The sequence below is a fragment of the Neophocaena asiaeorientalis genome, unplaced genomic scaffold (genome assembly GCF_003031525.2).
Source record: "Neophocaena asiaeorientalis asiaeorientalis breed wild unplaced genomic scaffold, Neophocaena_asiaeorientalis_V1.1 scaffold264, whole genome shotgun sequence".
NCBI lineage: Eukaryota > Metazoa > Chordata > Mammalia > Artiodactyla > Phocoenidae > Neophocaena > Neophocaena asiaeorientalis.
Window position 1 is genome coordinate 325,289 of NW_020185332.1, and position 24,466 is coordinate 349,754.

Genomic DNA, 24,466 nt, shown 5'->3' on the forward strand with positions numbered 1-24,466 from the left:
CGATGGAATATTGGCCATAAAAAAATTAATAATAACAATAATGCCATTTGCAGCAACATGGATGGACCTAGAGATTGTCATACTGAGTGAAGTAAGTCAGACAAAGACAAATATCATATGATATCGCTTATGTGTGGAATCTAAAAAAATGGTACAAATGAACCTACTTACAAAACAGAAAGAAGAGTCACAGATGTAGAAAACAAACTTATGGTTACCAAAGGGGAGACGTAGTGGGGAGGGATCAATCAGGAGCTTGGGATGAACATATACACACTGCTATATATAAAACAGATAACCAACAAGGACCTACTGTCTAGCACAGGAAGCTGTACTCAGTATTCTGTGATAACCTATATGAGAAAAGAATCTAAAAAAGAATGAACATATGTATATGTATAACCAAATCACTTTGCTGTACACCTGAAACTAACACAACATTGTAAATCAACTCTACTCCAATAAAATGAAAATTTAAAAGAAAGATTTGAAACGATTGCCCTAAGTAGATAAAGATAGCTGCGTATTGCGGGCAATGCATTTTCCTACACCACACAGATGTACAGAACATACTTCCTTTAATCATTTGCCAACTTTTTTTCTAGTTATGAAAATAAGAATGATGACAAATAATAAATGCTTTTTCTTAAGAATGTAAAAAAAATAAGCCGTGTGTGTCCAAATCTCCATCTCAGGCTCTGCTCTTAGGGAGCCCAACCTAGGCACCCCATTTTCCCTTTCAGTACCTGGTGCCTGTGTGCTGTCTCCTCAAAGGCAGACTTGGAAACAGCCTATCACAACACAGCGCACAGGGGGCAGTACCCCTGTTATGACTAAAGTGCTGGGGGGCTCAGACAGAGGACAGCCGAATGTGCCTCAGAGTCAGGAAGGGCTTCTCAGAGAAGGGGTGAGTGAGCTGGGAAGGGCGTTCTAGGCAGAGGGAACAGCAAGCCCTTGAATTTCCAAAGCACTTCCAAGTATCACGTCACAGCAAACAGAACCAGGGATGTAAAGTGGAAAGAGCTTGCTTTAGAAGCCCCCAGAATCACCACCAGGGGCAAGGGGTGGCCAGGCCCTCCTCCTGCAGTAATGCCTGTTGCAGGAATGAGTGAATATATGTAAGCAAGTGAGCAAAATCATTGTGACTGTCTCTCCTGTGGACATTTTATCCACCTGCCGTTTTCCCGTGGTGCCTGCTCCCTCACGAGACCAGAAATTCCTTTACAACAGGGACTTTGGCATCAGGGGTGTCACCACAAGGCCTAGTTCTGCTCTTTGCACAGAACTGATGCTCAGGAAATACCTGTTCCATGGTTTTGCCTTGAGAGGAGAAGAAGGGGGTGTTTAGGTCAAGACCTTCATTCATTCACCAAACAACTCTGTGATGAGACCGTAGCATCCGTGGCCAAGAAATAAGGGAGAGAGGAAACTACTCTGTGCACCTACTGTGTGCAGGAATTGTACTAGGTGATTTTCTGTGCTGCCATTTAAACCTCACGATAACCTGGAGGTGGGTATTACAATATCATTGCCATTTTACGGATGATGAAATCCAGTGGGAGCAGATGCCTAATTGACATGTTAGGTGTACCTAGGTCCAGAGTCTGTGGTCTTTGCATCTTCTCTCCCTTCCTTCAACCCTGTCAGAGGACATTTTAAAATCAAAGTTGCAGAGGCCTGGAATGGGTTAACCAGATCTCTCTAGAGGCGGAAGATCTGGAAGTCCTCTGGGGATCCCTTTCAGCAGAGAATCCTCTGATTCACGCCGCCTGGGCCCGAGGAGCCCTGATGGGCAGGAGATCCCCGTCCCAGGCTGAGGCCAGCTCTCCTGAGGCCCATCCAAAACTGTGCCTCTAACAGAGAGAGAGCCATGTTTCCAGGGATTGTATGATTCAGAACCTACTTTAGGGTTAATGTTCTGAAGGGTGGAAAAAAAAAAGTATAAATGCTGTTGAAAAACTGAGCTGACGAGCTCCTGGGAAACCTGAGCCGTACAAGTCTTAGTCAAAAGCGCTGGCTGAGAAATCGCTGGCCCCTGCCAAGCCCGGCGAATGGAAGCTTGCACATTCCCAGGCTGCGTGTTTCAAATACTTTCCGTGGTTTCGCCAGTGGAGGGCCAGGAGAGAAGAATCCGTCATTACCAACTTGGGTCTGCAAAACAGCTTGGCTGGCGGGGAGCTGTGAAATCGCAGGAGGTGGGAAACCTGACTCAGAGCTTCAGGGATGCGGGGAAAGTGCAGGGGGGAGGGGGCAACCCGACCCGACCTCAGACCTGTGGAGGGGGGCATGGCTGGTGGGAAGGGCGGGGGAGGGACGCGATCCTTTGACTCACGATGGCTCTTGCCGGCTCACCACCGTGACCGCCCCTCCCTCTGGCGTGACAGCCGATGTGGTTTCCTGAACGTCCTTCGGCATTCCAAACTGCTGTCGAGCACCTACTAGGTGCCATGCATCATGCCGACTATCTGATACAACAAGCCTAGGATGTTAGCACGCTGGTATCACATGCCTATTTTTCAAACAAGGAAACTGAGAGCCATAAAGACACAGGCATCACCCCATACCGCACAAATGGCCAAAACATCGCTCATCCTTTGTGTATAAAGGGGCTACCATGTGCAGAGATGGCAATGCAAAGATGGAGATGATAAGGCCTTTTTCAGAGAAGGGCTCAGAAGTTTCATAGATGTAAACCAATTGATGTTTTTCAAGGTATCTCTGCATCTACTACCAAAGTTTTCTTATTAAACCGTGTGAAGGAGGAGGGACAAGGATGATTGACAGACCTGACAACAGAGGTGGGGGAGGGGAGGGATGGGTGGCAGAAAGAGCCCTGGGTGACAAGTCTCGGTCCAGCGTGACCCAGGGGAAGTCACTTCAGTCCCTTTGGGTCTAGGTTTCTGAAGAATATGCTGTCCATGAGCGCACAACTTCCTTTTGTAAGCGCTGTTTGCTACACACCGTTGTCATCACGCCACTGGCTTCCTACTGCAGCCTCTGCCACTGTCTGTCTGTAGGCCTCCTGGGGTTGCAGGCAGATGCTGTGCCTACAGGTGGGGCAGGCCAGAAGTGCCGCGAGTTCAGGCCCCCAGGAGCAGCCCTCGACAAAAGACAGACAGGAGTTGGGGGGCGAACACCCGGCTTCCTGTCCCCTCGAACAGGACAACTCTGAAGGGGTGCGTTACACGGAGCCCCGGTCACCTGCAGGGTCCTCTGCACATCAGGCACCCTGTGTTGTCTCCTTTCCTTCCCCCTCTCACATCCCCACTGGCGCTTCCTGAGATCACCTCCCAAATAAACTACTAGCGCTCAAATCTGGTTTCGGGCTCCGTTTCCTGGGAGGAGCCAAACTGAAATACCTTCCTTGTCTGTAAAGGAGGAATCCAGGCCAGAAGGGGCTTTAGCCATCATCTGTGCCAACCCCCTTGCTGTACATAGTGACTGAGGCCTGAAAAGGAGGAGCTGCCACCTCACTAGCTGTGACCTTCCCTGTCTCTTCCCCAGGTCTCAGGAGGTAAGGCCCAGGGTACGGGGGCAGTCGGGCACCGATGTCGGGGTGCCCCTGGGTTATGAATCCCCTGTTGACCCCTACCCACAGCCTAAGTGGTCCCTCGGGATGCCCTGAGGGCAGGGGCCCTGTGGAGGGAACTGCAGAGGGGAGTGGGCAGCAGAAGGCCTGGGGGCCTCGGCCCCCTTCCTCGGCACCTTCACCTGGCAGCCGCCCATCTCCCCAGGCCCCACTCCTCCACTCTGCCTCATACACGTAGGTGAAACCACACGAAACGCCCTCTGCTCTCCGGCCTCGAGCCCCCAAACGTGCTGCTCCCTCTAGCTAGACAGTGCCTCGGGGCCCCCCATCCCAGGCCAACTCCTCCTCTGCCTTCCAAGGGGCTCAGGCTTCTCCAGCTCCGCGTAGCCTTCCCTGACATCTGCCACGCTCTCACCATCAGCAGTCACCCACTCCCCCTGCCCCTCCATGGGGTCTGGAAGACCCTCCAGCACTGCACCCAGCGAGTCGTCCCTGGGGAACCACTGTGATGAGTCTGTACTATGTCTTCCCATTAGCTCTCCAAGGGCCAGACTCGGGCTCAGGGACATTTCTCTTTGTTTGTTTAAAAAAAGTTTTACTAATGTGTTAATATTTCAGCAAAGTTATTGCAACGGGTTTAAAAGGCAGACAGACACCCTATTATAGGCTATAAAGTAACAAGTTTCATACAATTGAAATATTACATAGAGCTATGGGATTTACTGAATAACTAACAGACCCATAAAAGAAATTAAATCTGAAAGGTTAAATCCAGCATTAGCACCTACAATATCTCGGACAGTAAAACTTTTAACCGTTTCATTCTCTCCTAGTACATGTCCTAACTTTCTCCCAAATACAGGGCTCTGAAACCCTAAAGATGAAGGGCACAGGAAGTCCCAATACTAAGAACACACAGACAAAAAGAAGAACTAGAAACAGTGACCCAGGCTTGAGAGCTTTAGTTGGAAACCACTTAACTTACTGAACTTGAACCAATCATAGTATTTCTGCGCACTGAATACCGTATATGAGGAAAGTCTAGGAGTCATACGGTTTGCCAGTAGGGATAGTTAAAAATTAGCAATATATAGTATTATTCCTATCAAATTTTTTTCTCTTAAGTTATATTTATAACAAAACGATAATTAAAATATTTATTAACACTTGCTCATTCAGGGACATTTGTGTTTGATGGTTTAGCATCCACTTTATGGTGCTTACTTATTTTTATAAGGAACAAGCAACACATACCACATCTTCCCAATGTTCAAGGTAATGCAGTTAATAACAGAATTCTCAAAAAAAAAAAAAACCCCAAAAAACAAAAACCTGGAAATTGCATTAAATACTGCTTTAATCAGGAATTGCTATAATAAAACAAGTAACATTATACATTATTTTTCCAATGAGCTTCAGTTTGAGAATCTGAATAGCAGAACTTGATCTTTAAGCTTTGAGTCATGGCAAAACTGGTAATTCTCTGAAATCTGGGAGATGCATTAGCAAAACCAGACACAGCCCACCCCTCACCAAAATCCTGGAGAAAAGCGTTTTATGGATCTGGGGGAGTAAGACCCGAGCACTGGCTAGTTTACGACTTGCTGAAGCCCAGGGAATGACGAGAGCCACTGGCACTGCTGGCAGGTAAGAAATAAACTGTGTTGGGCTGACCAACTGCATATTTTATTAATGGCTTTGAATTAAAAAAGTGAAATGCTTCACTGCGTCTTGTCAAAAACTAATCAGAAGATTACAGAGTCCTCCACCATTTGGAGACACAAAGTGGATGCTGAGCGACTAGCAGTGGAATTCTAGAAAGTCAGTCCTTGGAGCGAATGGCACCGTGGCTCTGGCAGCAGATACGAAGGAATGATGCTCTGGAGAGGAGGTGGGGGGCACTGTTGGTCGGCCGGTGCACAGATGAGGGTCCCAGCTGGAGGTGGGCCTTTAATTCTATGGTTTATCTCCCACTGCTCATGCCTCTGTCTTCATAAATAGTGATTTCAATAACTCGAAGTCCTCTCTCGATGGGATCTGTCAGGAGGAGGCCTTGGGGAGCATAGATCTTCTCGTTCTGCCCTTGAATGTATTTGGAGACTTTCTTCAGAACCTTCTCGTAGTGAGTTTCCATGCACAGGAAGTTGGTGTACGCTGTTAGACGAGCCAGGCAGCCTTCAAGATAGGACTGGCCCCCGAGCTTCTCTGCTTCAGCATAAAGGTTATTTAGAGTTCCAAATGTTTCTTCAAATTGTTGCCTGTCAATCCGGTTCTCCAGCTCCGCGGGGAACTTGGTCTGGAACTGGCAGCGGGTGCCACTGCTGTCGTCTCGCTGAATAAAAACCTTCCCGGACACTGGCGTCTGCTGCGGCCTCATGGCGAGGACAGGACGGGCCGCGCCCCCGCTGCCCTCCAGCGGCTGTCGCACCGCCTTCAGGGACATTTTTATCCTCAGATGCTGGCTCTTACAGCTCTAGAAAAGTTTGCTGAGTGAAGAAGTGTAGGAAAATCATTCAAAACTTGTGGAGACCCCAGAATCGTTGTCCTTTCCCCATCTTTGTTGTCTTTTTCCTTGGTTGGTCATGGAAACAACGGAGCCAAGGAGAAGCTGTTACAGAGCAGTGAGAAGGCTGCTGGTGGGGCAGGGAAGCAGCAGGCCAGCCGGGCTCGGTGGGAGAAGGGAGCCGGAGGGGCTGGGCAGGCAGCGGGTACTGGGCTTCACCTGCAGGAAGCCTGATGGGGAGACCAAGGCCAGGGATCTGGGACCCCAGACCAGAGCCTCAGAAGGCCAATTCTGCCACATTACACAGCTCCATTCACTGTCAGAGATGAGCAAGGAAGCGGCCCTGTGACAGGTCCCTTCCTGGGACAATTTTCTAAAAGTGCAGTGATTTTAAAAGCTTTTCTAACTGGAATGCAAACAAAATCCCACCTAGACGTCCAACATGTAAATAATTGCCCTGGTTGAAGCGGGGGACACATGGGGTAGAGTTGCCAGTCCTCTCGACGATCCCTTATCCTGAGGCAAACCACTCTGGGAGTCCCCTAGGGCTCCACAGAGCTGTTTAGAAACCACTAGCCAAGTGGCAAGAGCTGGATTGTGTCAGAGGACCCAGGTTCTAGTTCCACTCTTCTATTTCAGGCTGTGTGACTCTGGACAAGTTACCTCACCTCTCTGGGCATAGGTTTCTTCAACCCCACAATGGAAAAGTTAACATTTGCCTCACAGGGTTGCTGAGAGGCTCAAAGGGGTGATAACCAGGGAAGCTTGGCACCCTACTGTGGTCACACATATAATTTGTCGGAGGCCCAGAAGGACATGAGAAATTCTGTGTCATCTTGAAAGAGGAGCTCTTGGAGGCGCTAGGCCCTGGGCTGCAGAACAGACACATGGCTGTGAGACTCACGGTTGCCTTTCTTCCTGGGATTTCAGGCCCGAAGTGTTCACGAGGTACCCCTTCGCCCCAGACCTCATTACCCAGCCAGCTGGGGCCCTCGCACAGTCACTGCTTCTCTTCCCTGGGTGTGGGGCTGGGACACGTGAGCATGGAAAATTCTTCCCCTCACTGCTCCACCAGCCAAACCCCAGCAAACCTCAGTCCCAGCCCAGGACTGTGTACCCCTAAAGGGAAATGGAAGCAGAGCGCTCTGGCTCCAGGAATCCACTAATGGAACCTTGTTAATTACTATGTAAATTACTTTAATAGCCTGGATCCCCCTCAGACATTGTTTAGGGGTCTCCTGGAGGGGAAGGAGCAGCCTTTCCTTGGCCCAAGACTCCCATGTATGGTTTCCCACAGGGCAGGAATAGATGCACAGATGGGGAACTAGAGGAAAAGATGGATTCACAGCTGCCCCTGGTCCATGGGATCTTGAATGTGACACTGAGATGCAGGAACAGACTCCACCCTTGAAGGCTGGAACTGAAAAGGACCTAGGATGATCTCTAGGCCACCCTCACCCCCTTGCTGCATCCAGGAGAAACAAAAGCCCAGAACAGGTGAGTGACGTGTCCAAAGTCACACAGCAAGGTGATTGGTCAGGCAGGGACTAGTCTCCCACCTCCAGCCCAGGGGTTCTCAAACTGGCACTTGTGGGATGAGCTGGACCCGGGTGTCCTGCCTAAAACATCATATAGTGAGACTTTCCCAGTGTACAGAGGAAAAATAATTAATTTCAAGAGAGGTGTTTTCTTGATTTTAGGTTCAATGTATACTTAAAAAAAAAAAGATACACTATCCTAGAGACATGATACATAGTTGTATTTTCTTCCATAAATGTGCTTTTGTATTATGGAATTATGTATGTTTGAATGTCACAGTGGTCTATGAGGAACACCATGACCTTACGGTCCTCTGACCTGAAGGAAAACCTCAGTCCCGAGGCACTTATTTTTATCTCAATTTTCCAGATGGGGGAGGAGACACAGAGAGATGCTAACAGACTTGCCTCAGGACTTCTGACCTGTGCTCTTTCCACCACACAGCTTATTAGAAGTATGTATAAACAAAGAGTAAACAGGTTCTGGGAAAGGAGGTGGGGAAGCATGAGGATAGTAATACTATTGGGGGGGGGGGAGCTTCCCTGGTGGCATCGTGCTTAAGAATCTACCTGCCAATGCAGGGGACACAGGTTCCAGCCCTGGTGCGGGAAGATCCCACATGCCATGGAGCAACCGAGCCTGTGCACCACAACTACTGAGCCTGCACTCTAGAGACTGCGAGCCACAACTATTGAGTCCACGAGACACAACTACTGAAGCCCGCGTGTCTAGAGCCCGTGCTCCGCAACAAGAGAAGCCACCGCAATGAGAAGCCACGCACCGCAACGAAGAGTAGCCCCCGCTCGTCGCAACTAGAGAAAGCCTGTGCGCACCAACAAAGACCCAAGGTGGCCAAATTAAAATTAATAATAATAAATAATACCATGGGGCTGTTGCCTGGATGATGAGCTTGTGAGGAAGGCGTGTGAGTATTTAACAGGCTCCTCCTGGCTGCTCAGGGCACACACTCCTCTCTGCAGCACAGGCTGTGTTTCAGCGGTCTGCTGACAAGATGAGGGCAGGACTGCAGTGGTTTTACCATAACTTTGAAACCCAGTTCCCTTACTGAGTTTATGATTAACGTCTCCATCCCAAACTTTATTCCCTTTCTTGTCCCGCCCCCATTCCCCTCAGGATTGAAGAGTATCAAAGAAAAGCGGGGACTGAAATGAAGCAGGACCCTTTGGGGCCTTCTGGGTACAAAAACCCCTCCACATCCCCCGTTTCTTGTTTGTAGAAAAAGGCTTTAGTCTCCTCGGCTTCCCTGAGTTCCAAAGAGCAGACTCAAGCAGTTAACTATTAGGACTACAGAGTCACAGGCCTCCTAGTGCCTCCTCAGGGGATACAGATAACAATCTGATGCATATCTTTGAGTTGTTCTATAGAAACTAAGACTCCCACCCGGGTGGAGGGAGGACGGTGACTACATGCTGACCACAAGCTCTAGACCCCAGACTGGTTGGAACCAGAAGGTTGTGATTCCTTAAACATCACCCTATTACTTCACCACCAACAAATCAGAAGAAGGTCCACGGGCTGATCAGCTTCCTACGACCCTCTCCCCTCACACTGTCTTTAAAAACCCTTGCCTGAAAGCCATGGGGGAGATCAGGTCGTTGGGGCATGAGCTGCCTGTTCTCCTGGCTTGGCTCCCTGCAAATAAACCCTCACTTTGCTGCAAACCCCGCTGTCAGGGTTTGGCTTTCTGCACCTCAGGCACACGAGCCCTTGCTCGGCAACAACGTGGCAGTGCTGTGGCCACTTGTGTGACCTTGGCATGTAGCATTACCTCTCTGAGTCTTGGTTCCTTCATCTGAAAAATGAGAATAAGAATACTTGCCTCACAGGACGGCTGAAACAATGAAATGAGATGTGCTAGGCACCTGGGGCATGAAGTAATCAGCTTCTCCCTCCTTCTGTCTCCAAGACGTAGATATAAATATTTTTCAATTACGTTCAGGCGCGCCAACTTGGGGTGTGTCACTGGGGACGTGCAGTAGGCCATCAAATCTCCCCCAGGCCCTTCATTGCGATGCCTCTGACCAGAGGCCCTCAGTGCCCAGACAGGTTCCCCCAGAGCCTCTCTAACGTGCCCTGCAGTCCCAGCTCCTTCTGCCGGCCTCCAACCCTCCCCTCAGCCCTGCCACGCACCCCCCCCACCCCCACCCCCGCTCAGGAAGCCTTCTGTTGCCTCCGGAACCGGGTCCCCTTGTCCCCATTGCCCCTGACGAGGACACAGGCACCTCCTCCCCTTCTCTCCACAGCCTCAGACAGCTGCTTCAGCGCCACCTCAGCCTGGGGTTCTAAGTTCTGAGTATCTCCAGGAATCTACTGGAAGAAAAGGTAGGGCTGTCTGAACCTTGAGCTCTGCCCCTAGAAACGGGAGAATAACACTGTTTCCACCACGACCACAGGAGGGGAGAGGTACTGGGGGCGGTGAAACCTCAGGGATTGTTAATGTTTGTGATCCAGTTAAAGACATAGATACGGATGTTCTGTATAAACCGTGCCAGGCTCCCCTCTGGGTGTCTGATGAGCTGTGCCCCCTGCTGAGGCTGCCCTCTCCTCCCTTCCTCACCTCAGAGGACATTTGCACAGAAAAACCCCTTCTCCCCGCCGGCAAGCGTGGCTCCCGAGTCCCTCCCCCGTCCCAGCACTTCCCAAAGGTGGTCGCTTCCTGTTCGCCTCCTATCCCTGCACTGGGCTGAGCTCTGGGAAGGGAGGAGCCACATCTCATTCACCAGGCCTTGCCCTGGTTTTGGCTGCACATAACAGAATCCAACTGAAGCTACTTAATGAGAAAGGGGAATTTGCTGGAAGGCCATGAATGTAGTTTAGGAGGGGCCCAAGGAGCGGCAGCTGGCCTCAGGGAGGTTGAAACCAGAAACGGCTCTCCCTCTCGTCTTCCCCTTCATCTCTCAGCCCTGCTTCTTTCCCCTCTCTCTGCAGGATTTTATAACGAAGTTTATGCTCACCCCCTTAACACGATAGATCTACCATTTCCAAAGTGAGAAACGAACAGTCCACTGAGCTCAGTTTAAAAGTAAGTGGTCAAAAGCTGCTTAGAGAACCATAGGCCCTCCCGTTAAGCCCTTCCCCACGCAGAGGTTATAAAAGGGCAGGAGTCAGAGATTAAGGAGTTTGAGAAGGAGGATGTCTGTGGTGCTGGTCTGTGTGGTGTACGTCCTCACCATCATAACAGAAATGCTAACAGCTACTACTGATGGCGTGCTTAGCACTGTACATGGACGATCTCATTCGACCCTTGCAACAGACATATGAGGGAGGTTCTATTATTATCCCCGTTTTCCAGATGAGAAAACTGAGGCTTGAGAAGATTAATAACTCCCTAGTAAATTGCAGATCTGACTTCAAAGCCCTGAGTTATGCTGTGTCCTGTCAGCCTGTCGGTGTGGCACACGGCGTTCTTGTGTTACACACTACGAAATGTGACAGTGTGCACTTACATATGGGCCCTCGGGGGTGCTATGCACACATGCATGTGTGTGGGCCAGTGTACGCCTGCAGTGGGAGACTTTGGAGGGAGTTACCCCCACGCTTCTGGGTCTGCCTGGTTCACACCCCAAGCAGTGCTGCTGAAACCTTCCCTAGCCGCTGCTCTTTGGTGACCAGTTTTCTTAATGAAAAATTCAGCGAACAGGACTGGTTGTCAAGATCTGGGGAGGCCTGCACGCTCGGTGGCTTTGGCAGATGAAGCCCCAGGGAGAGGAGCCCACAGTGCTCACTGTTCCTCTCCTCATCACGGGCTCCCGGGAGCCACACACAGGGAGAGATATGAGGCTTCGGAAGACCCAGGAGACCTCAGCAGCTGCCTTCTCTCAGTCATTCCCACCCACCAGGCAGGCTTCCCCCAGCCTTGTTTGCAGCCCCCCTCCTCAAAGCTGCCTTCAGAATACCGGCTTCATCCCCATCACAGGCCTGCTCCACAAACCTCCATGGCTCCCTACTACCCTAAACATAAAATGCACCTGTACCCTGCTTCCCTCCACCACCTGGCCTCAACCAGCCTTTCTAGAAAACCTGTCCAGGTAGCTGCCAGGGCCAGCACCAGTTTGAAGGGAGAGATGTCCAGAGTGCAAAATTTAAGGACGCCCTTGCTCTCAGGGTCCAGCCCACAGCACTTACACTGGGTATCCTCCACCATCCCTGGCCCAGGAGCAGGCATACCCATGGGCTGCTCAGGCTGAACTAAAGGTGCTGCAGAAAATTCAAGTCTGGTCCAACAAAGCCTCCGAGTGCCGCCAGCTCGGTGCTGGGCTTCCCCGGACATCCTGTCACTTGGCCTCAGAGCACCCCCGTTTTGAAAGCAGGTACCTCCCCGCCCTGAGTCTGACGCACTAAAGGCACAGAACCAGCTAGCAGCAAACAACGCGCGCTATAAGACCCCCTGGGTTGAAGACCCACCACGGGGAAGCTGCTGAAGGCCTCTATTACCTTGTTAACGCTCGAGATGACCCAGGGAAGTTGGTGCTGCCCGCCATCTTCATTGCTCACGGATTCCGGAATTGCCAATGCGCCTGCTCAATGAAATGTATTTTAACCCCCAATCAATACTCACTGTGCCTTCAGGGCCGCTGGCGGACATGCGCAGAGTGGCCCCCCGTGCGCGTTCCCAGCTGAAGTCCAGCAAGCCGACCGATGCTCCGCCTTCCCGTTTCAGCTCACACTGTTAAACGTGTCCTTTCCGTGGTCCGTTTAGTGCTGAGCTCTTCACAATTTTGTGCTTTTTGTTGGAGATTTCGCTCTTTTTTTTTTTTTGGCCTCATGGTGTGGCATGAGGGATCTTCTTTCTCCCTCCAGGGATCCAACCCATGCCCCCTGAAGTGGAAGCGTGTCTTAACCACTAGACCGCCAGAGAAGTCCCAATCCGCTATTTTAAATGGCCCCAAGCGTAGTGCTGAGTGCTTTCTAGTATTCCTAACTGAATGAAGGCTGTGATGTGCCTTACAGAGAAAACAGTTATGTTCATTTTCAACAATATGTATTAAATAAGGTATCTGAACAGAAATACACATAAAACAAGGTTAGGTATTGATCAATTGAAAAAATGTGACCACAGGCTCAAAGAAACCTAATCGTGTATTTTCCCTAGGAATAATGGCTCAGTATTCAGTGTTCCCAACTACTTCACAGACCATGACTACCACGAATAATGAGAATCAGCTGTTTTCATTCTTTGCTGGTGAAGAAACTATGGCTCAGAGAGGCTAAGTCACCCATCTGGGCTTGCACAGCTAGTGAGTTGCAGGTCATTCTGAGAGGAGTCAGAAACAAGCCCTCTGCTTTTTCATAAGTTGGGGGTAAATGCTGGTGGCCTGGGACATAAGTGAGAGGGGCAGACGCAGACTTGGCATTAAATGGCATTATCTAAAGTTCTTTTTCATTTAACTTTTGATCCTTATGATCAGATACAAGTGAAAGCCTGGGCGTGGTGCAAGTCAGTCCTTAACACCTCTCAAATCCTTCTGCTAATTGCCCTTTTTTTTTTTTTAAGAATTCTTCTTTAAAATTTATTTATTTAGTTAGTTTTGGCTGTGTTGGGTCTTACTTGCAGCACTCAGGATCTTTCGTTGCGGCACGTGGGCTCTCTAGCTGCCCCATGGCATGTGGGATCTTAGTTCCCCAACCAGGGATGGATCCTGTGTCCCCTGCATTGCAAGACGTATTCTTAACCACTGGACCACCAGGGAAGTCCCTAACTGCCCTTTTTAATAAAGAAAGAGCAGCCCGCAGGTCCAGAGCCTCCGGCAGGTAGGAGGGTCTAGCTGGAATTTATAACAATTATTTTTATACTTGCCTTCAAATAGAATACTTGCCATAAATAATGGGTCATTGTAATGGTTTTTAACTTTCAACAAAGTGATAGAAAGTTTCTTTTCAAATAGATCGGGTTAAGTAGAGGTGTAAATATTTAAAGAAAAATGTTAAGTAAATAATTGTAAGAAAAATGCCAAAGGTGGCATGTAGTGGTGGTACCTGGACGAGGCAAAAATCAGGAAGGTGATCTGTGAATGGCTGATGTTTTGGGGGTGCTGGCAACATTCTGTTTCTCAATCTGAATGCTGAATATAAAAGGTGTACTAAAACATTTAGTGGTTTAAATCATAGTGGCTTAAACCAACAACAAATTAATTATTCTACAGTTCTAGAGGTCAAAAGTCCAAAATGGGTTGGTAGGGCTGTGTCCTTCTGGAGACTAGAGGAGAACCTGTTCCTTGTCTTTTCCAGTTTCCAGAGGCTGCTTGCACTCCTTAGCTTGTGGCCTCTTCCTCCATCTCCAAAGCCCACAGAAAATCTCTCTCTCTCCTGCCTCCTTCTTTCCTTTGTAAAGAACCCTGTGGTTACATTAGGTCCACCTGGATAATCCAGGATCATCTCCCCTTCTCAAGTTCCCTAATCACATCTGCAAAGTCCCTTTTTGCCAAGTAAGGTAACATACTCACAGGTTCTGCAATTGGGATGTAGACATCTTTGCACCATAATTCTTTGGGGGCCATAATTCTTCCCACCACACGTGGAAGTGCATGTGTGGGTGTGTGCAGAGCCTGCAGAACTGGGCGCTTGGTAACTAAGGCGTCTCCATGCACACAGCATTCCAGCACAGTCAAGCGTGCAGCTGCCATCTGCCGCTGTCCCCTCAAAGCCTCCCTTTGCAGCCTAGCTGCAGCCAGTGAGGTCACCTTTCCCTCCCAGCTGGGATCAGGGTGGAGGGGAGGGCTGGGGAGCCCCGTGCTGGGAGGCCGGGCAGTGCCAGCAGTGGATGGCCTGGGTGAGAAGGCGGCCCCAGCCCACCCTCAGCAGTCACTCCGTTCAAATGCTCTTTACGAGCTCCCCCAGCAAACCTGCAGCAGGTTCATCATCTGAAGTCACAGAGAACCATTTGGTCACAATTCTGGGCACCACCAGCCTCCTCCATCGTAGTTTGGCTGGGTTTGGGGGTTTTACAAACTGCTAATCCATCTGTCTTCATGATCACATCATTTACTTTCAAAACTGAGATGCCCCTTGGAATGCATTTATTAGTAATAATAAAACATGCAGTAACAACAAACTATTGTTTATGTGCCACTTAACTTCCACGTCAGGATCCTAAACACTTTACACACGTTAGAGCCTTTAACCCTCTTGCCTACCCCACGAGGGAGGTATTAATACTACCTGTACTTGCAGATAAGGGGTCTGAAGCTCAGAAAGGTGAAGTGACTTGCCCAAGGTCCTGAAGTAAGTGAATGGGGGAGCTAGGATTGGGGCACAGGCCCTAACAGTAACCCACACTGCCCGGTTCCTGGGTGAGGCTGTGACTGGAGATCCACTCCAAGCAAACCTAGGCCTGGCTCTCCTGGGATTTCTCCTCTAAACTGCCCCTTGCCCTGGGGAGGGGAGGAAAAGAGGCCCAGGTTTGGAGCCATGCCTCTGTCAGTTTCAGTGTGAGTTTCACGGTGTGTTGCGTGGCTTGGGGAAGGCCTGGCCTGGACCCTGTGACCCTGAGGAAGCAGCTTGCTCCTTCTGGACCTCAGCCCCTCATCTCTAGATCTGGGGAGCTGGACTCAACACCTCCCAGGGCTTTCCAGGGCTGGCCCTGCAGGGCTCCCACAGGGACTGTGGCCAGCCAGAGGGCTGCTGGGGGCTTGCTGAACCCTTGGGGTAGTCCCAGAACCTCGGTGACACCCATGTAACATCCTCCTCAGGCCATGGGCCCCAGACTTTGGAGAGGGCACTACCCGGTGGGATTGGTCTCCAGCCACTTTCAAGGATAAGGATAAAATCTTAGACTGGATTACACTTAATTTTCCTTCCTTAAAAATCAATCAGTATATAAGATATAATTGCCAAGTTGTCTACAATGCTACAATCCAGATGCTCCCACGAAAACCGCACAAGGACTATATCAGAAAGACACACGAGCCAACCAAAAGAATGGCCAGGGCTTCCCTGGTGGCGCAGTGGTTGAGAGTCCGCCTGCCGATACAGGGGACACGGGTTTGTGCCCCGGTCCGGGAAGATCCCACATGCCACTAAGTGGCTGGGCCCGTGAACCATGGCCGCTGAGCCTGTGCGTCCGGAGCTTGTGTTCCGCAACAGGTGAGGCCACAACAAGTGAGAGGCCTGCGTACCACGAAAAAAAAAAAAAAGAATGGCCAGAGCTGGAACAAGGTAAGCAACCAACCAAATAAAGAAGTACTGCATTATAACCCAAAGTATAAAACATATATCCATGAGTCCATAGTGCTATAAATGAATGATTGACTAAATAAATAAACAAGGAAGACAAGACAAATCTCTGGCGGAAAAATATTTCCAAATAATTTAGGTAAATACTCCCCCCTCGAGGAAGGAGAACATAAGCCCCCAACCTTTAAGTGTGGGCTGTGCATAGTCACTTCCTTCCAAAGAGTGCAGGATGGGATGGGGAAAAGAGTAACTTTACAGGGGAGTCACCTGACAGACACTATGTGAGCCAGGTGATCAAGGCCAACATCAACCATGATAAATTATGTTGATAGGATGTACCTTTAATCCTGGAACAGAAAAAAAGACGGTAGGTAAAAACTGAGGAAATCTGAATAAAGTATGGACTTTAGTTCATAAGAATGTATCAATATTGGTTGATTAATTATAACAAGTATAGCATATTAATGTAAGATGTTAATAACAGGAGAAGCTGGGTGTGGAACTTACAGAATCTCTCTGTACCATTTTTGTAATTTTTTTCTGTAATTATAAAGCTATACTAAAATTTAAGGTTTATTTTTAAAATCATGTATTGAATTGTTACTTAATATGTGCATTAATTTATTTTTAACTTTTGTGTTTATTATCTGAGCATTAAAAGTAACATAAAAAGAAGAAATTTGGTTATACATTCATGTACTTTAATCAATTTCTTAGCCATATCTGTTTCTAATATTCTGTCACTGGTATTTTTCTAAAGAATATGTGTTTTTAATAAATATGGTCTAAACTAACACAACATTGTAAAGCAATTATACTCCAATAAAGACGTTAAAAAAATAAAATAAGCAAAAAAAGAGAAAGAAATATGGTCTCTTTTTTCCCCCTCAACGATTGCATGCAATTATCTTCAAAGTTACTATGATTAATAAAATGGAAATTGTTGACACCCTTCATGGACTCTTCTCTATAGATTACAATATTCTTAATAAGAATATAGTTTTTCCGCAGAGGTACCTGATAAGCTCAGAGCAGATTCTGCTAAATGGAGGACATTCTCAATTCTAATTTCTTTAGGTAGGAATGGGTAACTATTTCAGCCCCAATATTTTCACATGCAGTGTATTTACATTTAGAATACCTTTCTTTAACAAATATTATGAGAAGATAAAATTCTCATATAAGTTGACTTTACAGTTCTTTTTAATATTTTGCCAGTTGTAAATGCAGCAAAACCATAAGCCTGTCTTCCCTTCAATCCAAGTACAAAATATAAATTTTCCCAATTTAAGATATGAACTCCATCAAAATATTCTTCCCAAAATCCAGGCATTCCAAAGAAAAATTCGAGAATCTCTAAATTAAATCTTGGCCACCGTTTGCGTTCTCATTACTTTGTTCAGCAACTCCCTTGCTTTTGAGGGATATATGAAAACGTGTCCTCGTGTGAAATAACTGAAATTTGGTGAAAGCTTTGTTTACAGTACCTTAAGTTGATAAAAGTTAAAGTTTATTTTGACACCCTTGTTGAACACTGTGATTAAAGGTTTTCTATTGCTTTTGAACAAAATTTTGAGGATTCATTTACAAAATGTCCAATTCCATTGTAAACACTTAAAATGATTTACAAAGTTCTTCCAAGGATCAAACACTTAAAAATTGTGACTGATGACAGACAGCAAAGAGAGAAAACATACTGTTGTGCAGGGCTCTGCCAGGTCATGCTGGAGTCTGAGGCAGAAAGAAAATTGATAATACTGATCCTCTCTTTATTTAAAATTTGGATATTTTGTTCATCATGGTTTTTGCATTTATTTCTGATTTTTAAAATACATATAGCATTAAAATACTATTTGTCTTGATTATTGAGTTTTTTGCTGCCCCTTAAACTTTGCCCCTGAGGCAGGTGCCTTGTTCGCCTCTCCCTAGTCCTGGCCCTGTGGCCATAATGAAATATGTCTTATATTAAACACCTTTGCCACGAAAATATTGTAGTGTAATCACTATGTGTGTGTGTGTGTGTACATACAGATAACTACAGTTTCCGTTTCAATTGATGTAGCATCACAGCTTGTTTTATCCCAATTTTCAATTATATTTGCACCACACCGATTCCAAGTTCATTTCTGCTCCATGAATTTCCTAATTGGATATGAATATTGTTTTTACCATGCTGCTGTGTTCTACTAAAATTTATATTTATACTTGCAAGCACAAAGAATTCTATCTTCGATGCTGAACTTTTTAAATGAATTTGCAAGAATATTTATAACAATGTCAGATGTTTCACCCTCCCCAGGAAGAACTCCCAAAAGCTTGACTTTGATTCCATTATTCAAATCTCCTGAATTTCTATAGGAAGCACTTGATGACCTTGATTTAAAACTGCTGAGGGCTGCTATGTTTTGTTGCAAGCAGCAGAGACCCTCTAGCTCAGGTGGAGAGAGTTGGTGGTGGGGATGACTGCACTGGGAGCTGGGAGGGAAGCTCATGGAGATCTGAGCTGGAGCGCCATGGGCCAGGCTGCTGAGAGGCCGCGAGGAATCCAGGACAAGACCAGGCTCCCAGTGGCAGAACGTTGCTCCAGTGTCTACATCCTTTTGTTCTGCTCCCACCTGCAAGTTCTTTCCGTACAGTCAGGTCAAGTTCCTGAACCAGGCAATCTGAATGGCTAGATAATTTTTTTAATAAATTACAGAAATGGTAAATAGCTGGGTAAACAGACTGTTCGCCTTCTCTTGAGTCATATGAAATATGATTGACAGTTGAAAGCAAAAATTATGGCATTGGTAGATGAAGTTTTCAATGTAGATCTAATATATGACAGCTATAAAGGAAGGAGTGTAAATGGACTTTCTTACATAGTGGTGAGATTTCTACATTCCAGTTAAGGTGGTAAAGTATTTCTCCTAAGTAAACAGTGAAAAGTTAAGTATGTATATTGCAATCACAAAAAAATTAAGAATACAGTAAAAAATACAACAGATAGGGCTTCCCTGGTGGCGCAGTGGTTGAGAGTCCACCTGCTGATGCAGGGGACATGGGTTCGTGCCCCGGTCCAGGAAGATCCCACATGCCGCAGAGCGGCTAGGCCCGTGAGCCATGGCCGCTGAGCCTGCACGTCCAGAGCCTGTGCTCCGCAACAGGAGAGGCCACAACAGTGAGAGGCCCGCATACCGCAAAAAAAACAACCCCCAAAAAAACCAACAGATAAGCCAAAATGGAATACTAAAAATTGTTTAACCCAGGGACTTCCCTGGTGGTGCAGTAGTTAAGGAACCTCCTGCCAATTCAGGGGATATGGGTTCGATCCCTGGTCCGGGAAGATCCCACATGCTGTGGAGCAACTAAGCCCGTGCGCCACAACTACTGAGCCTGCGCTCTAGAGCCTGCGAGCCACAACTACTGAGCCCTCATGCCACAACTACTGAAGCCCACGCGCCTAAAGCCCATGCTCCACAACAAGAGAAGCCAGTGCAATGAGAAGCCCGCACACTGCGGGCTTCCTTTCAGTTTGATTAATTTTTGCTTCATGCATTTTGAAGTCCTGTTATTATATGCATACACACTTAGGATTGTTATGTCTTCCTGGTGAACTGGCCCTTCTATTGTTATGTAATGTGTCTCTTTATCCCTAGTAATTTTCTTTGCTCTGAAGTCTACTTTGATATTAATATAGCCAGTCCAGCTTTCTTTTGATTAGTGTTGCCATGGTGTATCTTAATCTTTCTTTTAACAGTTTTATTGAGCTACAATTCACATATCATAAATTCACCAATTTAAAGAGTAGTGTTCAATTATTTTTAGTACATGTATGTTAGTCTTTTAACCTATCTATATCATTATAATTATATCAATATAATTATATGCAGCTTATGGTTATATCTTTTTTTAAAAATCCATTTTGATCATTTCTGTCTTTTAGTTGGTGTGTTTAGTCTGTTTAGATTTAATGTAATTATTGATATGTTTAGACCTAGTTCTGTCATTTCATTATTTATTTTCTGTTTGCTCTGTCTTTTTGTTCCTCTATCTCCCCTTTCCTTCTTTCTTCAGGTTAATTTTTTTTATTATTAATTTATTTATGTTATTTATTTTTGGCTGCTTTGGCTGTTTGTTGCCGCGTGTGGGCTTTCTCTAGTTGCAGGAAGCAGGGGCTACTCTTTGTTGCACTGTGCATGCTTCTTGCTTCGGTGGCTTCTTCTTTTTAATAAATTTATTTATTTAATTTATTTATTTTTGGCTGTGCTGGGTCTTCGTAGCTGCGTGGTCTTTCTTTAGTTGCGGCGTGTGGGGGCTACTCTTCGTTGCGGTGCACGGTCTTCCTATCGCAGTGGCTTCTCTTGTTGCAAAGCGTGTGCTCTAGGCACACGAGCTTCAGTAGTTGTAGCACACGGGCTCAGTAGTTGTGGCTCACGGGCTTAGTTGCTCCGCTGCATGTGGGATCCTCCCGGACCAGGGCTTGAACCCTTGTCCTCTGCATTGGCAAACGGATTCTCAACCACTGCGCCACCAGGGAAGCCCCAACCATTGGGTTTTAATTTCAATTATATTTGTCATTTCTAGAAGTTCTATTTGGTTCTTTTTCAAATTCAACTGATCAGTTTTGATACTGTCATTCTTTTGTCATAGATCCTATCACCTCTTTAATTTCTTTAAGCAAACCACACATAATTATTTCATATTTTATAATAGATAATTCCAATATCTTCAATCGTTGTTGGTCTGATTCAGCAGTTTGTTTCTGCTGACACTCATTTCATGTAGTTTCTGTTTAATGATTTTTTTTTTCACTCTGACTTCCTGCTCCTTGGAAGTTTATCTGTGAGAATTCTTTGAAGCCTAGATTTAAAGTGTGTTTCTCCAGGGAGCATTTGCAATTGCTTCATCAGGCATCTGGGGAACACTTTAGATTGCATTTTTAGTTAATTGTTTTGGAGGAGGGGAGCACGGGGAGAAATATAGGCAGTGTGATTCCGGCAGCATACCCACCTGAAATTGGGCTTGTCCCGAGATTCTCAGGGAAGACCCTTCTTTCCTGTGCTCCAACCCCAGTGAAGATAGAGACAGACAAATCTCTGTAGACACTTTGTTTTCCTAGTTTACTAGCCCTTTGTGATCCTAGCTTTATGCAGGAGCCCTATTTCTCACGTTGATTGGGCCCCAGGAATTATCTTCTGTTCCATGAGCTGTGTAGCCTGTTAAAGCCAGACTTTGAGTCACCAGAGATAGGCAGATACCCTCTGGGCAAATACTGGCTCCAAAACATGTTTACCTCTGTGGACTCAATATTTCCTGATGTTTCCGAACCTTGACACTTCCCTTATGTTCTGTCATCTAAGCTATGACATAAATTATCTAGCATTTTAGATGTTCTCTCCCAGCGGAATTTTCTCTATATATCTATTGGAAATGACATCTTTGACTTCCGATAGAGGAATTCATCCAGATCACAGTTATTGTGATAGCTAATGATTTATTTCTCCCACCTAATTTCATATTTACCACTGATTATATTTTTCTCCCTCTTTCTCCTTTGCCTTTTCTGGCTTGGTCAAGTTTCTCTTTCTTCCTTATGTCAAATCCCATCACCACCACCATCACCACTTGCTTATTTAGAACTTTGACTCTGCTTTCCAGTTTTGCTGCTGGTTTTGCCTGTTTACTTCTCTCCTATCCTTTTAAAAGATCTTTAGAATATTTTTATTCTCTACTCTCCAAAACATCCTTTCCCCTCCATGGATTTGTTGTATTATTTGGATAATTTAGACCAGCGATGTCCAAATGAATTTTCTGCAATAATAGAAATGTTCTATGTCCAATGGCCAATACAGTAACCACTACCCATGTGTGGCCATTAAACACGTGAAAAGTGGCTAGTGCATCTGAAGAACTGAATATTGGATTGTATTTAATTTTAATTAATTTAAACGTAAAGAGCCACCTGTGACTAGTGGCTGCCCCACTGGATACTGCGGACTTCGATTATTTCATTTCTGACTGTTAATAAGTTTTCCCTTACAGAATGGCTTTGTTTCAAGAATCTATACTTTAAAAATTCACAAATTATTATTATTATTATTTTTTTTTTTTTTTTTTTGCGGTAAGCGGGCCTCTCACCGCTGCGGCCTCTCCCGTTGCGGAGCACAGGCTCCGGACGCGCAGGCTCAGCAGCCATGGCTCACAGGCCCAGCCGCTCCGCGGCGCGTGGGATCTTCCCGGACCGGGGCACGAACCCGTGTCCCCTGCGTCGGCAGGCGGACTCTCAACCACTGCGCCACCAGGGAAGCCCAAAAAATCACAAATTATTAATCACACCATCATTCATTTAGATTTAACTATATGTAGCCATTTCTTCCTATTATTTCTTATATGCTTTTTCATCCCATATCTTGAAATCTCTCTTGTAACCCAGTTTCATTTGGTTTGAGTATTTTGTTCAGTCTTCACGAGCCCCCAAAATGCCCTGACAGAATTAATGGTATCTTGACTGGGACAAAGACTTGGATCACAAATCTTTTCCCTAATAATCTGTGGAAGTTTTGTTGTCCAGCATTACAGATGTAGAGACTAATGTTAGTCTGATTATCTTTGAAAGCCACCTCTTCTCACCTGTATGAACCTGTGTCACGTCCTCTTTATCCCTGGGTGGCGGGTACAAATCTCAGACTACAAACCAAGGTACATGAGAAGTAGAACTTTCTTATCTAGCTGATTGTATTTCTATTTTGAGCCCTCATTTCACTTGGATGGAGCATTCTTCATCTTAGTCAAGACTACATCTCAGTTCTTGGGTTGGGGTGGCGATTATGTGGTGCTGAGGCAGGGGAGGGGGAACACGGGGAAGATGCAGTTCTTGGGCATCTGCCTTGCTGTCCTCCCACAAGATGTCTGGACATCAGACATCGGTGCCCACTGAGCACAAACGGCCTCCCTCTGGGCTCCACCTCAGCCTCTCCGGATCCTCCCACCCTCTGTGCCTTGTCTGTGCCACTCTTGGGCATATCAGACACACGCTGCTGAATCCAGACCTCTCCAGGCTGTGGGAAACCCTCTTGGGCACACAGGAGCCCTTCTGCTGCTCCTGGGAGCTGTGTGAGGCTACATCAGGCCCATCTGCCTAGGCGTGCCCACCAGATGACTTCCGCTTCTACTCTAGTACCTGTCATGGCACAAGGAGGTCCAGGCTCCTCCCACCTCCTCGGCTGCCCCAGAGGCCCAAGGCCTCTCCATGCTTGGATCCCCAGACCCAACGGGGAGATCCATCCTCTCCTCTCACTTCCCATGAGTCTCCTCCCTCCCCAACTCATGTAATCTTTGTTTAGCTTGGGGGGCCACACAGGGATTGAGTAGCAAAGACTGGATTGATATCCAGATGTCCAGACATGCAAGACAGGCTCCTCTCAAGCCTGCAGTGAGTGTTCACACGGAAGGACACAGCCTGCCCTGTGCAGAAGTGCCCGGGAACCCCTCAGGGCCAGGACCTACCTGCCAGGCAGGAAGTACTCCATAAACTCTGAATGGAGGATGTGGCGGCCACCCGGGCAGGAGCTCTGCGGTACAGTCCCACTCTTCCTGCATGGTTGAGTCCCTACTGTGGGCCTGACACCGATCACGGCTTGACTCATTAGCCAGGGAGCTGTGAGGGCTGGGGTCCTGGAAGAGGAGAGGATAAGAAATGAGTGAGTGTACCCCCAGCTGGTGCAGAGCACATTACCTTTTGAAGAACGAAAGAGAGATTCTTCATTCCCATTTTATAAACGGGAAAAGTAAGGCTTCTAGAGAGTGATTAATTTGCCCAAGGTCACAAAGCAAGTAACTGGATAAGCTGAATTCAAATTGGCTTGAACATTGAGCCCCAAACCTCCACACCACACAGCCTCTTCTCCACAAGCTCAGTGTGATGACACCCACTTCGCAGATGAGGGAACTGAGGCCAGAGGAGAGAGGGAACTTGCTCAAGTTAGTAGAAGAGCCAGACCCAAACCCAAGACTACAGCCTGGGCTGTTTAATCTCAGTGCTCCCTGCCTACCCAGGGCTTCCAGGCTAATGGGAAGACAGATCCTGAAGTTCCTTCCCTGGGGTGGCGGCCATCAGGTAGGCATAGCGCCTGTCCCGTCCAGCAGAGGTCAGCCATTCAGGGTGGGCAATAGCGGGTCAGGCCAGCCCACACCCTCCTGGGGGAAGGCAGAGCACAGGCCCCAGCACCACGACAAACAAAAGTCCAGCTCCTGGGGCTTCCCTGGTGGCACAGTGGTTAAGCATCCGCCTGCCAATGCAGGGGACACGGGTTCAAGCCCTGGTCTGGGAGGATCCCACGTGCCGTGGAGCAACTAGGCCTGTGTGCCACAACTACTGAGCCTGTGCTCTAGAGCCCGCGAGCTACAACTACTGAGCCCGCATGCCACAACTACTGAAGCCCGCGCGCTTGGAGCCCGTGCTCCACAACAAGAGAAGCCACTGCAGTAAGAAGCCCGCACACCGCAACAAAGAGTGGACCCCGCTCACAGCAACTAGGGAGAGCCCGCGTGCAGTAATGTGGAACCCAACATAACCTAAAATAAATTAAATAAATTAAAAAAAAAAAAAAAAAAGCCCAGCTCCTGGCCTCATGGAGCCACCAGGTGTGTCACACTGACACATTCAGCAAGAGAATGCCACCAACACCTTGCACTGCCTCACCTGCCCTGCCAGTGCCCTT

The 24,466-nt window shown here is 47.3% G+C and overlaps 1 pseudogene; it reads right to left on the reverse strand.

The window, feature by feature from the left end:
• Positions 1 to 4,711: 4,711 nt before the first annotated feature.
• On the reverse strand, positions 4,712 to 23,350 carry LOC112393156 (golgin subfamily A member 7 pseudogene; annotated as a pseudogene).
• Between the last annotated feature and the right edge of the window lie 1,116 nt (positions 23,351 to 24,466).